The sequence below is a fragment of the Nicotiana attenuata genome, unplaced genomic scaffold (assembly GCF_001879085.1).
Source record: "Nicotiana attenuata strain UT unplaced genomic scaffold, NIATTr2, whole genome shotgun sequence".
NCBI classification, from domain to species: Eukaryota; Viridiplantae; Streptophyta; class Magnoliopsida; order Solanales; family Solanaceae; genus Nicotiana; species Nicotiana attenuata.
This window is the reverse complement of record NW_017670832.1, coordinates 118864-132701: the sequence shown is the minus strand read 5'-3', so window position 1 is coordinate 132701 and position 13838 is coordinate 118864.

Genomic DNA, 13838 nt, shown 5'->3' with positions numbered 1-13838 from the left:
ATTTAGATATACGAGTGACTACACCTTCCAACGCACTTAAATACATACATTTTAACATTTAAAACCCCACACTTATGTCAAACCATAGCTCAACCTTCACATCAATGTAAATTAACTCCATACTTCTTTAAGCACAATTACATCAAGAGTCACCACTATCAAGGAATATTTTTCACACAATACAACTACTTTTTTTTTCAATTCAAGTGGCTCTTACTTTTTCAAAACAGTGCACCTTTTTCCTTATTTCATTGGTTCCACTCAAAAGCCAAACCACCACCCCACACTTTAACTTTTACAAAGTTCATTACAATTCAAGTGCTCATGAGAGGTGAAAAGGTTCAAATAGATCGTTAATTCAAACAAATGAGTAAGTCTTGTAATGTGGTTGCCAAAGAAATAGGATTACATGCTCAAAGGGTTAACTACAATACATAACAATTAGGCGGGTAAAATATATATATCTGGCTCAACAAAGAAACACCTATATCACTTCAAGACTGAACAAAACTACTATTTCGCTTTGCAAACACACAGGGCAAGTTCTAGACATTAAATGCAATGCACAAAATGACACATAAACCTCAAACACACATGGCACATAACTCACTCAGGATTGGAATCATCAAGACACTCTAGTCAAAACAGTTAAGCAAAGTCAAGATTATACAATTTAAGGTTCTTATACAAGAGTAAAAAACTAAGTCTAAGCGTCACAACTAAAGCACTCACTATTCTCAAGGTATAATGAAATCAAGAGATATTGCATCAGTTCCAATCACAGCACAATGGTTCCTACTCCTAAAAAAACTAACTACACCCGGTTCAAACAGAACCCTTGAAAAAGAACCACAACACAAAGAAAAACCAAGGGGGAATTATTATACTACCTAACAAAAGAAAATCTTTTTGTCTTTTTTTCTTTCGACTTAAATCCCTCAAGAAACCTGTCGAATGAGATCCAACGTCGGGAAAAGTCCAATTTTTCTACTTCTCATTTTTTTCCTGATTTTTCTAAGAAGTTAACATTTTTCCAACACACTACTACTAATTATCTAGAGAAATTCTCCCACCCCACACTTAAAAGAGTGCAGTGTTCCCAACGCACAAATAAAGCAAAACAGAAACGAGGGTGGACAAGAGACTGCGACTCACGGGGTACTCAGACTTCCCCCAGGCATTGTCCTTTGTGTGCACACCCCATAATTAGTTCTCACCATATAGCTCACTTTTACACTCTTCCCGTGGATTTGCTTCTTTTGCTTATAATCCTACAAAATAAAAATAGACACTACAATATAAAAATAAAAATAAAAGAAAGCAGTAAAGCTGGGTTGCCTCCCAACAAGTGCCTTATTTAACGTAGTGGCACGACTTGAACCACTTTTTTCCTCCACCTCGAACTTATGAATTGAGACCCTAATTTGGCTTCAAGCTTTTTTGCTATGCTCTCGGGGTGATGGGACAAATTTAATTGGGCCAAGCAACCAATATCGCATTCTATACTTCTTGGCCTTCAGATGAGGTATGTAATTCTGTCTCTCTGGCACGACGAATTCAAGAATGTAAGCACCCTGTTCCTCATCCATTGGATCCTCCAAAGGCTCAGATTACTCGATTTCCATGTCATCATCCAAACACAATATTGAAAAATGCATGGAATGAGGACCAGTACGCCCCAACTCTAGAATTGCGTCACTATTTACATCCTCATTTATACACACACTAGAGTCTTCAAATATAATATTATCTACTTCCTCACATGACTCTAGAGTGATTTCCTCAACATGGACATCGATAATAAAAGTATGGTCGAATGATTGGCTCTCCACTTTTAGCTCCTCAATTTGGCGTATAAGCTTATTTTTAGTTTTACACAATTCAGAACTATTTTGTTGGGCGTTAAACGCAACAACCTTTGTATTCAATTGAACTTCCATGTCCTGAATAGCAGTGCCAATTTTTTTGATCTCTTGTCCCAGTTCAGCTCTTCCTTTTATTAAGTCTTTTATCCCATCTGTAAGTTTCTCACGTTGAGCCTCATATATTTCTAATCTTTCAGCTTGTTCAATTAGCCTAGTTTGGCTCAAAATCTCCTATTCTTTGAAGTTTCTCTGGTTGGAACTCACTCTCTTGTCCAATTTTAGGCACTTCCTGACTATCAACTAAGTCTGCAACTTGTTGATCGTTAGATGTTCCAGCCCATTTTTCTACTTTGGTGTAATGACCCGGCCGGTCATTTTAAGAATTAAAGCCCCGATCCCCTATTAACTGCTTCCCCCATATCTTTTTTTACTATTATGACTTGCCGGGATGATTCGTTTTGAGTTTCATAGTGTTTTGGGACACTTGGTCCCTAAATGAGAGCTTAAGTCTTAGAATTTGGACCGTAATCGAAACAGTATGAAAATGGCTATGGAATAAAATTCCGTCGATTCCGTTAGCTCTGTTGAGTGATTTTGGGCTTAGGAGCATGTCCGGATTGTGTTTTGGAGGTTCGTAGCTTATTTAGGCTTGAAATAGCGAAAGTTGAATTTTTGGAGTTTCGGGCGGTAATGGAATTTTTGATATCGGGGTTGGAATCCAATTCCGGAAAATGAATTATGTTTTTAACGTTATTTGATGTGATTTGAGGGCTCGACTAAGTTTGTATGGTGTTTTAGGATTGAATGGTATGTTTGGTTGAGGTCTCGGGAGACCCCCCTGCACATTTATGTTTGGGACTACGGGACGGTATCTCGGGAGATCCCCGGTTGTTATCTCTGTGTACTGAGCTGTTGTTTTTCTGTGATTTCATTATCGTTAAATTTTAGTATCTATCTTTACTACGATATTTCATTCTGAATTATTATTATGATATATATATATATATATATATATATATATATATAGGGCCCTGACCTGATCTTGTCACTACTCGATCGAGGTTAGGCTTGGCACTTACTGGGTACTGCTGTGGTGTACTCATGCCCTTTCCTACACATATTTTTTGTGTGCAGATCCAGGTACCACACATCAGTTGCATTACCAGTGAGACGAGATGACTGTAGAGACTTCAAGGTATATCTTCCGCGTCCGCAGACCTCGGAGTCCCTATCTACTCTTCCTCAAGTTAAAGACTTCTTGTATTTTCTTCGTTGTTAGATTCTGGAGTTTAGAAGCACAATTTTCTTTCTGTAGCTTGGTAGTTATGACATTCCGGGTTTTGGGAGAGTATTAGTACTTTTCAAAAGTGATTATTGGAAATGCCGAGCGACATCTCATTTCCTTGTTTAAATTTACCTATTAGTTGATAGCTTTATATTTTTTGTTCCTTTCTCCGCAATGTTATCGTAGGGACTAGGCACCGTCACGACGGTTCACAAAGGGAGAACTTTATTCGTGACAAGTTGGTATCCAAGCTCTAGTTTCATAGGAGTCGTGAGTCACAGCCGGTTTATTAGAGTCTCGCGGATCGGTACGGAGACGTCTGTACTTATCTTCGGGAGGCTTTGGAACTATTAGGAAAATTTCACTTTATTTGATTCCTTATCGTGCGAGATTATTGACTTCGAAATTCTTAACTTCTGTCTTCTATTCTCTCACAAATGGTAAGGACACGTACTACCGGAGATGACCAGGCACTCGCGCCCCTTGCTAGAGCCGCTAGAGGCCGGGGCCGGGGTAGAGGCCGAGGACGCACACGTGGTGCAGCCAGAGCACCTGGGCGAGCTGCTATAGAGGAGCCACCAGTAGCTCCAGCCGGAGCCCAGGCACCTGATACGCCTACTACTACTACTACTACTACTACTACTACTACTACTCCAGCTCTCCAGGAGACCCTTGCACAGTTCATGAGCATGTACAACACTCTAGCTCAGGCAGGTTTGATTCTCATTGCTACAGCCACATCTCAGGCCGGGGGAGGAGCACAGACTCCCGCCGCCTGCACCCCATAGCAGCGGGTTTAGGTTGATCAGATCCCAGAGGTTATACCGGTACCGCCTGTAGCCCCAGCTCAGCCCAAGGGTAGGGAAGCAGTTTCAGAGGAGGAGCAGCGGAGACTTGAGAGGTATAAGAAGTAAGACCCTCCTACATTCAGTGGTCTAGCATGAGAGGATCCTCAGGGATTTCCGGAGGAGTGCCACCGTATCCTCCGCACTATGGGCTAGCAGAGTCGAGTGGGGTTTCTTTCCCTGCTTTCCAGCTTCAAGGGGCAACCTATCAGTGGTGGCGTACTTTTGAGTTGGACAGTCCGGCCGAGGCAGCTTCCCTTACATGGACTCAATTCTCGGATAAGTTTTTGAGGGATTATGTCCTTTAGGGCCTCAGGGAAGCATGACGTGCGGAGTTTGAGATGTTGCACCAAGGCACTATGACTGTTTTAGAGTATGTTGTCCGTTTCAGTTTACCTTGGCTAGGCATGCACCAGCCTTGGTTTCTACAGTTCGAGAGAGGGTTCGCCGGTTTATTGAGGGGCTCAATCCCAGCATCAGGTCTAGCATGGCCTAGGAGTTAGAGATGGATATCGCATCACCAGGTGGTGAGTATTGCTAGGAGAGTAGAGGACATGCTAGCTCGGTATAGGGAGGAGAGAGAGACCAAGAGGTCTCGAGAGTCAGGCCATTATTCTGGTGCCCGTGCCCCAGCTAAAGTTCATCATGGTAGGGGCTATGTGAGTCGCCCCGTTCATTCAGCTCTTCCAGCCGCTAGTGGTATTCCAGCTCCTCCTAGACCTCAGGAGCCTTATTATGTACCTGCAGTATCTAGTCTGCCTCCTGTACGGGGTGCTTTCAGTGGTTGTTGATACCCAATTTTTCCCTAGATATTTTTAATATGCATAAATACTTTCAAAATAGCATATATATGTATATATAAGTATGCACAAGGTTTTTGTAATTTTTCTATAATTTTAAAGATTTTAAATTGATTTATTTCCTCCCTTTTTACTCATAAAATCCCCAACAATTATCCCTCAAATCATTGTTGTGGTAATTTAGTCATCTAAATTCTATATTTATGCCAAAATATTGTTAGTGCATTTTATAATTGCATTTTACATTTTCAAAGCTATTTTGCATATAATTGCAATATTAGCCCTGTTAATGTATAATTACATTTATATGCATAAAATTGATCTTCTATATTTTTTAAAATGTCAAATATCTATTTTAAATCATTTTAGTACACGGAATTATTTTTTTAGAAGTTATCTATTATTTATTATAAATTATATGGGGATAAATTGGCTATTTAAAATCTAGCCAAATTGCATTTCAATTTTAGCCTCAATTAAACCCAATACCCCAGCCCAAAACCCGTCAAGTCCTGGCCCCCCAACCCTAACCATTTCCCCCACATCCGCCGCCCTAAGATCCTCTCCTCTCTCAAAACACTCTCAACCTAACCCTAGTCTTCAACCGCCAACTTCCCATCTCCGGCTATCTCCGGTGAACTCTCATCGTCTCTTGAACCTCCAATTGCTTCTCTCATGCCATGCTTGCCTTCTCTAAGGTCTTCATGGGCCCAGGGCCATGCCAACTTGCATCTAAGGTTCGTCCAGCCGCTAGTGGTATTCTAGCTCCTCCTAGATCTATACAGATCTAGGACGATTTGAGTTTGTTTCTTTAATATTTTATAGTGTCCTTGGAACTCTTTACAAGAATCGTTGATTTCAAGTGTTTTTCACTGTCGACGCCCCCTTTTTCTCTAAAGCGAGATCGGGTTTACGACATTTGGGAAGACAACTCTATTCCCGTCTGGGAATTGGATTTTTGAATTTGAAGAGTCGCCACCTAATGATTAAGTGCATTAGGACACTAAGGATTTTGAATTTGAAAACCAAAGTTCGGGTAAGGGCTAGAAATTATCTCGAGGGGAAGGTGTTTGGCACCCCTCAAGATCCACTAGTGTGGTTCCCGACCATGCTACAATTGTGACTTTAAATGCAAACAACAAGTAGACAAGCAAGAATTACAAACACAAAGAGGGATTTTCACATAATGGTTGCAAGGGATTAAGGAAATTAAAGAAACTGAATTTCGATAGAGGAAGCAGTTTTAAAAGCTTGAATAAAAGAGTAAAAGAGAAATTTTTACACAGTTGTTGCAAGTTAAAAGCAGTTTAAAAGCTGAAGTTTGGCAAAAATAAAATGGACAAGTAAGGGAAGGGGTCCTAGGCTTATACATAATATGGATCAGCCCACACAACACCCCGGTAACCGTTTATACACGTGGTGTTATCGCGTGGTCATCATATCCATATCTACCCTTCCCCACCCCGTTAAGTATTAAGTGCGAAATGGTATCGTTACCTATAGCATGCTATTACCCGTCCCAATCCTATTAGTCCCGGAGGCATTTGGGACTTCTAATCCTATCAAGGGAAGGAATTTTTTGGGCTTTTTCAAGAGTTTAGAAAGGTAAAAATTCTAATGTGTCAAACAAAACATATAGGACAGTTATGGGGTACACATAACAATTAAGGGCTCACATAAGCCTCCTTAGAATCATGAAAATGTAGTTTAGCATGCCTTACATATACTGATTAGGTCTGAATTAAACTTAAATGTTAAGCGGACTGGTTCAACCCATATTTTTAGACAAGAAATCCGCATTAGGTCTGCCTGGCTGCAATTATTGAAGACTGATGCAGTTACAGCTTTTACCCTAAGGCTTGCCTAGGTGAAACTTATAGACATGATATCTACTGGTTTCAGAAAAGAAGTAAACAGGTTACAGAAGAGTTGCCAGTTTTAACAGAATAATACAAGTTCTGCAATCGATAACGCGTTATTACTGACAGATTACCTTAAAACGAGTGAGGTAATTTTGAATTGATTGACAGTTCCTATAGACATGTTTTCTAGCGTTGTTAATTTTAAACACTTTTATAGACATGGAAGAAAATGCAGAAAACCTACAACATGATATCTAGGTGTTGCACTTTATTACGAACATGACATCTGATTGCATTTGGTTATTAAGACCTATAAACATGTTTGCCTAATGAGGAACGGATATGCAACAATCAGAAAGGACCTATAGGCATATTTTCTACATGCGGAAATCCTATAGGCAGGGTATCTATATGAGAACATGCTGAGATTAGAAATCCTATAGATACGGTATCTACATGAGAACATGCTGAAAAATAGAAATCCTATAGACATGGTATCTACATGAGAACATGCTGAAAAATAGAAATCCTATAGACAGGTTATCTATATGAGAACATGCTGAAAAATAGAAATCCTATAGACATGTTTTCTACCCCTTTTGCATACATGGTTACCCCCCCCCCCTTCTTCACTAAACCCCGTAAGTTATTACAAATTATTACAGACCAAATGAATCAGGCAGAAAAAATAAAATTACATCAGAAATTTAAGCTGCATCCAAGGAACCTAATTCAGACTCGATATCTAACAATATGAGATGAACCAACTTCCGAGGTCGATTTTCGAAGCCTTTCTCTTATTTGGGATGTGTCAAAGTTCCAAGGAACTTCAAGAGTTCCAGGCAGTGCTTACACCCCAAATGTTATTGCAGAACAGATTAAGGTGCAGTGTGGAAGTGCCAGCCCTCAAGTGTCCAAGTTCGGAGGAAACTCAAGGTTCCCAAAGCAAGGCTCATAAGAGGGGGGCAGGACTTAAGGACTAGGAGTAAGTGTAAGTGCAATGAGAGGGAATAAGGGGGGAGCCAGGGCAGGTTGGTGGTCATGCCTAGCAACTGGGCTGCTGGCACACCCCTGACCAGCTTGTCAGCTCAAAAATTAGAGAGTTAGGACCTTTTGAAGGTCAGGTCCAGCCATGGACAGCAATTCATATGCTGCCAGGCTATACCTAAACTCTATACGCATAAGGGAATAGGGGAATAGGAGATTGAAAGAGGCTAGGATCCAAAGGACCCAGTCTTAATCCATGACAACAACTTTGCATGTTGCCATGTCTTAAAATACAGCCCAAACACGTAAAGGGAATGGGGATAGGGATTCATTGCAACAACAGATAGCAAGACATAAGTATTTATTTTTCTTAAAGATGAACTCTATAAAACCGTAAAAAGGAAGCTTGTAAGTAAACACATTGTATTTGATGCTTGAATCAAAAGTAGGACATACCAGTTCAGAAGAACAAGTAGGGAGAAGCAGTAGATTTGGGGGAGCCAAATTACAATCAGGAAGAAAGAGTGTGAGTTTTAGAAGAGAGTTGTGATGATTTTTTTTAATCGTCTGTGTGTTAATGAAAGAGCAGGTTATTTATAACTGAAAACAGGTGTAGCAAATAAGGCAAGGATCATAGTTTAGTAATAATCAAGGAACTATGTACCAATTAAAATCAATCAGCCGATAGACTACCTTTAATTAAGGAGTCCAAATTCAAACGGTAATGGGCAGAAGTTATTTAAGGAAGGGAAATCAAGTAAATATCTCGTGCAAGGCAGGCAAATAAGGGTAAATACATAGAAGACATTTAAGGTAAAAGTCTAGTGGTACTTGGTTTGTAAAACAAGGAAAATGAATCAGTAAAATAACCAGCAAAGAATCCCATTGAAAGCTTTGCTCGAGTCAGAAAAGAGGTAAATGAGAGTTTTAATTTAGGAAAAATTAGTAACAAACAAATAAGCAACATTCAAGGGATTCAGAATCAATTAACAGTTGGCAAAACATTTGAAAGAGAAGTTCTCGTATAAAACACATTGCCGTGTCAAGCAAGAGGGTTTCAAAATCACAAACGCAGAAAAAGGTTCAAATTCAATTCATAAACTCGAAGTGAGTCTGAGAGTTCAAGGTTTCAAAGTTGAACCCTTGTCCAAACATAAAACCAAATTAGCTAAAGAAAACCCCCAAATCTTAGGGTTTTTAAATTTGAATTTGACACAGAGATGAAGAGGTAAACCATTGAGATAGGCTTAGAGACTTTTTCAGAGTCTCATGAGAAGCATACAAGCACAATAGCAAAGAATATAGGAACCAGTACAGGAAACAAGTTTCAAGAAAGCTTGAAAATTAAGCGAGTTCAGGTAGTGTAAACTTAAAGAAACAGTCGATAAAACACATCTAAAAAGAATCCAAGCAAAGTCCGGTAAAGGCAACCAAAGGACTAAAACTCAGTAGGAAAACACAGTAGAGAAACACATGAGATAGGCATGTGAGAGCATACCAGAAAAACTTCATAACACAGCAAATATAAGGACACACGAAAAGGCATGCGAATCAGAAAAGAGCAAATAAGGACATAGCAGGGGTTGATTCTCACCAAGAAAAGGAGAAGAATAAGAAGAGTCAGAAACATTTTAAGAACTTTCCATAAACCCTAATCGAAAGGAAGTGCTTTTTGAAAGAAAATCGGAGAAAACATTTAAGCAACTTAAGCAACAGTGCAAACATGTAACAGATCTAAAATAATCGGAGAGAACCTTGATATTTAAGGTTCCAGATGAACCCTAGAAATGAGAAAGGCTTCGAAAATACTCGATCTAAGCCGGATAATGTCATAAACAGGCTCAAAAGACCAAGAGCCACTGGAGCAAGGCCGGAGATGGCCGGAGCTTCGAATCAGTGAAGGCCTGAGTGAAGACCTTCGAGGTCTGGCCTCGATCCTTCGAACAACAGGCATGCAGGAGCCATAGGAGGTGGGTATAGGCTGTCCATGGCCTGAGAAGCCATGGACGCCGGTGAAATCATGGTGGAACAAGGTAGGGGAACGCTAGGGTTCCGGGGAGGGCCAGAGAGAGTTTGAGAGATGAGAGTTCAAAGGCACATATCTGATAGAATATATTAGGGTTAGGGGGGTATCGAAATTAAAAAGGAAAGAACAGATCATGGCCGTTGATCAGAATGATCAACGACCAAGATTAAAAGAGGAACCATGCGGGTTTGAAAATGGGTTATGGGCTTGGGTTGGAATTTGAAATTGGATCGTTTGATTAGGGGTGGAATTGGGGGTTAAATTGAGGCTACAATTGCAATTGGAAATGGCTATGTATTAAATAACCAATTTCTCCCCTCTAATTTATATAAAAATAGTTAGAATTATTTTAAAAATGAATTAAAAGCACTGAACTAATTAATAATATATAAAAATTAATCTAAAAATATTGGGAATAATTTTATAATTGTAAAATGCCATTAATCATAATATAGGCTATGATTGTAATTTTATGCGATTTTAGTTTTGAAATATCAAATAAACTTGTAAAAAATATGCAAAAATCACCTTTATTATATTTTGGTGTAAATATGAGGATGGAAATAAATTATTCACAAAAACGGTAGTTTTAAGAATAATTATGTGATTTTGTAGTGCTAAAATAGATAATAAATCGAGTTTATGAATCTTAGAAAATTAGGGAAAAATACCAAAACTCTTGGGCATGCTTATGTATGCACGGAGATACTATTTTGAGAATATTTTGAGTATATAAAATACATAGGGAAAAATTGGGTATCAACATTCACCTTCTTCTAAAAATTAGGGTTTCGAAACTTCTTTTAAAACCTTGTTTAACTTATTCTTTGTGTTTAAACTTCTATTTCTTGCGTATTTTGACTGATTCTATGATTTTACTACATCTTTAACTCGTCTATGTTGAAAGCCCTAATTTTCTAGGTTTCTTCGTTTGATTTTTGTGATTGGCCGGTTCTCGTTTGAGTTTCTGTGACTATCTCGCCTCGAATATGTTTCTACTGAGTTTCTTAGCCTAGCTTACATCAACTCTATGTGCTTGTGTTCATCTTGACTGTTCAAGACTTGCCTCTTTGCTTGCTATGTCTGGTTATTCTTTTCTTACTCTATTTATATGCTAAACACCGACTCATGACTTTCTCTTTGATTGATTCTGGATCCCCTATTTCATGGTTTGATTGGAAGACCTTCCTTTAAACCTTCGATTCCTACCCTTTCTATTCAATTTGATTGATTCGCCTACCTTGTCTGCATTGGTACTTTTTTCTTACTGACAATCTCCTTAATTAGAGTTTTTCTTAACTTAGCCCTAATTGTTTACCCTATACTTACTATATTTGAAATCTTTCCTTATTGGTTGTACATTGATTTCTTTCCTTATTTGTTACTTGTTCTTACCGTTTGAACTGATTCCCTTAAATTAAGGGAGTACATGTACTGATTTTGCTNCATCACCGCCTACATATCAACCTTCATCTACCAGATATTCCCAACCAGCCACTGTCCATCACACCTATAACTCCCAACCATCCCACTTCCAATCACCTCCAACTCGCCAAAAACTTTCTAAGACCAAGACCCAACTTCGACCGAAAGCCACCCAGACAATACACCGCCATTGCTGAGTCCATCGACCAACTATATGAAAGGTTGAAAGCCGCAGGTTACGTCACTCCTGTTCCCGCTGTGGCACTAGAAAATCCATCCCAATGGGTCTGTCCGAACAAAACTTGTACGTTCCATTCCGGTATGAAGGGGCACATCACTGCTGAGTGCCGAACATTGAAGGATAAGATACAGACGCCAATTGACAACAAGGTCATACAAGCAAAGGAAGCCGCACCTAATGTCCGCAACAATCCCCTTCCTGATCACAGAGGTGATGGTGTACATGTGATAGAGACAAATGAAGAAAGGGACCTTGAGGGGTTGATCGGGTTTATTGGAGAAGGCAATGACTTTAAGGTTGCAGTCACACCTACTCCTATTGTAGTTCAGACTCAAGCACCAATCGAGGTTAAGGTAACTGCATCAGTTCCATTCGAGGTGGAGATGGCTCCGCCCGTAGCCACCCCCGCTCCATTTGAAGTAGAAGTGGTCACACCTTTCACCGTGACAGTATCAACCACACCCCCATTCAACTCTAAAAGCAATACCCTGGGATTCTATTGACGAGGCTCAGCGGAAAGGGAAGGCTGAGGTAGAGGGATCTGACGCTGCACAAGGAATGACTGAACCGGAAGAGTCTATACACCGGAAACACCTGGGAGGTTCAAAGTAAAGGAGGCCAACGACTAGGGCAGCCTATCATTGAGACCGGACCAGATGAACCGTGTTGAGGAAAAGTACAGCTTCCTCGGGAACCGCCGATATGGGGACCACTTTGTGGTTCAATTTCAAAATTAGTACCGGCCTTAGCATTGTCAAAGAACTTTTTCCAGATCCGCATATATGATCTGGCGCTCTCGTTGATTTGGATAATTGCGGACATCAGTCGCCATACCACCTCTATTTCGTATGTGTATCAAGTATCATGGAAATGGTTGTCATGGGCTCTCATGTAGTGTACGTATCCCAAGGCATGTCTTCGAACCGAGAAATGGGCATCAATCTTGTCAAATAGTATACAGCCGGTCGCACAGTGTGAATGAAAGCTTTGTCCTTCTCTGCAATCTTCTTCACCATCCCAAAACTCTGGGTGATAACCCGAAAGCAACTGCCTACAAAAGGATTGGAGTTTCAATGCTTGGCTCATTATCCGATTAGATGTGTGCATAGTTCGGGCACTAGCGGGGAAAGTCGTCCTACACTGGGACTGTGTTCTGTTCAAATCCCGATAGTCAACACATATTTGACCTTCCCGTCCTTCTTCGAAAACTGCACAATGTTAGCTAACCAGGTTGGAAATTCAACCCACCCTAAAGAACTTTGCTTTGATACTGCTTGGTAACTGGCCTCCTTGATTTTCAGGCTCGATGTCTTGGTTTGAACTTTCTGAGTATTCTAATTTTAACTGAGGACCACACAGGGATGAGGTTGGTCCAACTTGTGAGCTACTGATTGGATGTGCTCATTTAGTCATGTCAGGCATATTTACCATGGAAGAATGTCTATACTCTTTTAGGAACGAATGTACTATTTCTTCTCTGTTGGTGAACAACTGAATGATTGATGGGGTCTCCTTGACGGCTCTCGGCGTCTCCCAAATTTACTGCTTCGATCTCGTCTAAATTGGACTTAGGCTTTATTCTCAAAATTATTCAACCTCCCTGACAAATTTCCTCGTGGTATCTCATCTTCTTCCTCTGAATTTACTATTCTCTGTTGCGTTGGCCTGATTACATTGTCACAGTCACTGGTTCATCAGGAAAAGTAATAATAATGTTGTAGAAAGGAAAAATGATAAAAATAGGAGTGAAATAATAAAGAGCAAATGCATTTGATTAAAAACTTGAAAAATTGTTTCCAGACAAATACGCTCAGATGAATCGAGCATTTATTTTTGAACAAGTAAAACTTAAAACAAAATACGGGAAATCTTAAATGCACTAGAGGTAAGAAGTAAATTCTTGACAGCTAACCAGGACTTGGCGGGCTCGGGATGGTGCGGCTCGGTTCATCTTCGAGAACAGGTTCCCTTCTTCACAATTTGGGATAGTGAGGCCTTCTTCCTCACCTCCTCCTCAATTATGTGCACCGCAGTCCATGTCCTCATCCACGGAAGAACAAATTCTTCAACCCAGCTAGTTGCTTCTTCATTCTAACTTTATGCAGTCCCCCATTATTATGTTAGCCTGGGAAAAGTTTGTTCAAACGTGGCACAGCTGCCTCAACGAGGGTAATATGGTCCACGCCATGGAGCGACCAATCATTGTAATCTTGCCAGGGTATACTGGTATCCGATCCCAGGTGGTGGTACCATGATTTTCAGCTGAATTGGTTAGTGATACCTTGGAAGTTTTTCCCAACCCTTTGCGGGTTCAATATCCAGACCATGTTAGTATGCTTTCTATTTTGTGTACTCCACCACTTATCCTTCTTCGACGGGCATTGACCCGTTCAATGTGATTGATAGTTCCCCTCCTAGCCTTCTTCTATGTCAAGTCGGATGGTTTTGACTAGTGTAGATGGGGTAATTCCATTCTCTGTGAATGATTACCTCCTGGCGATT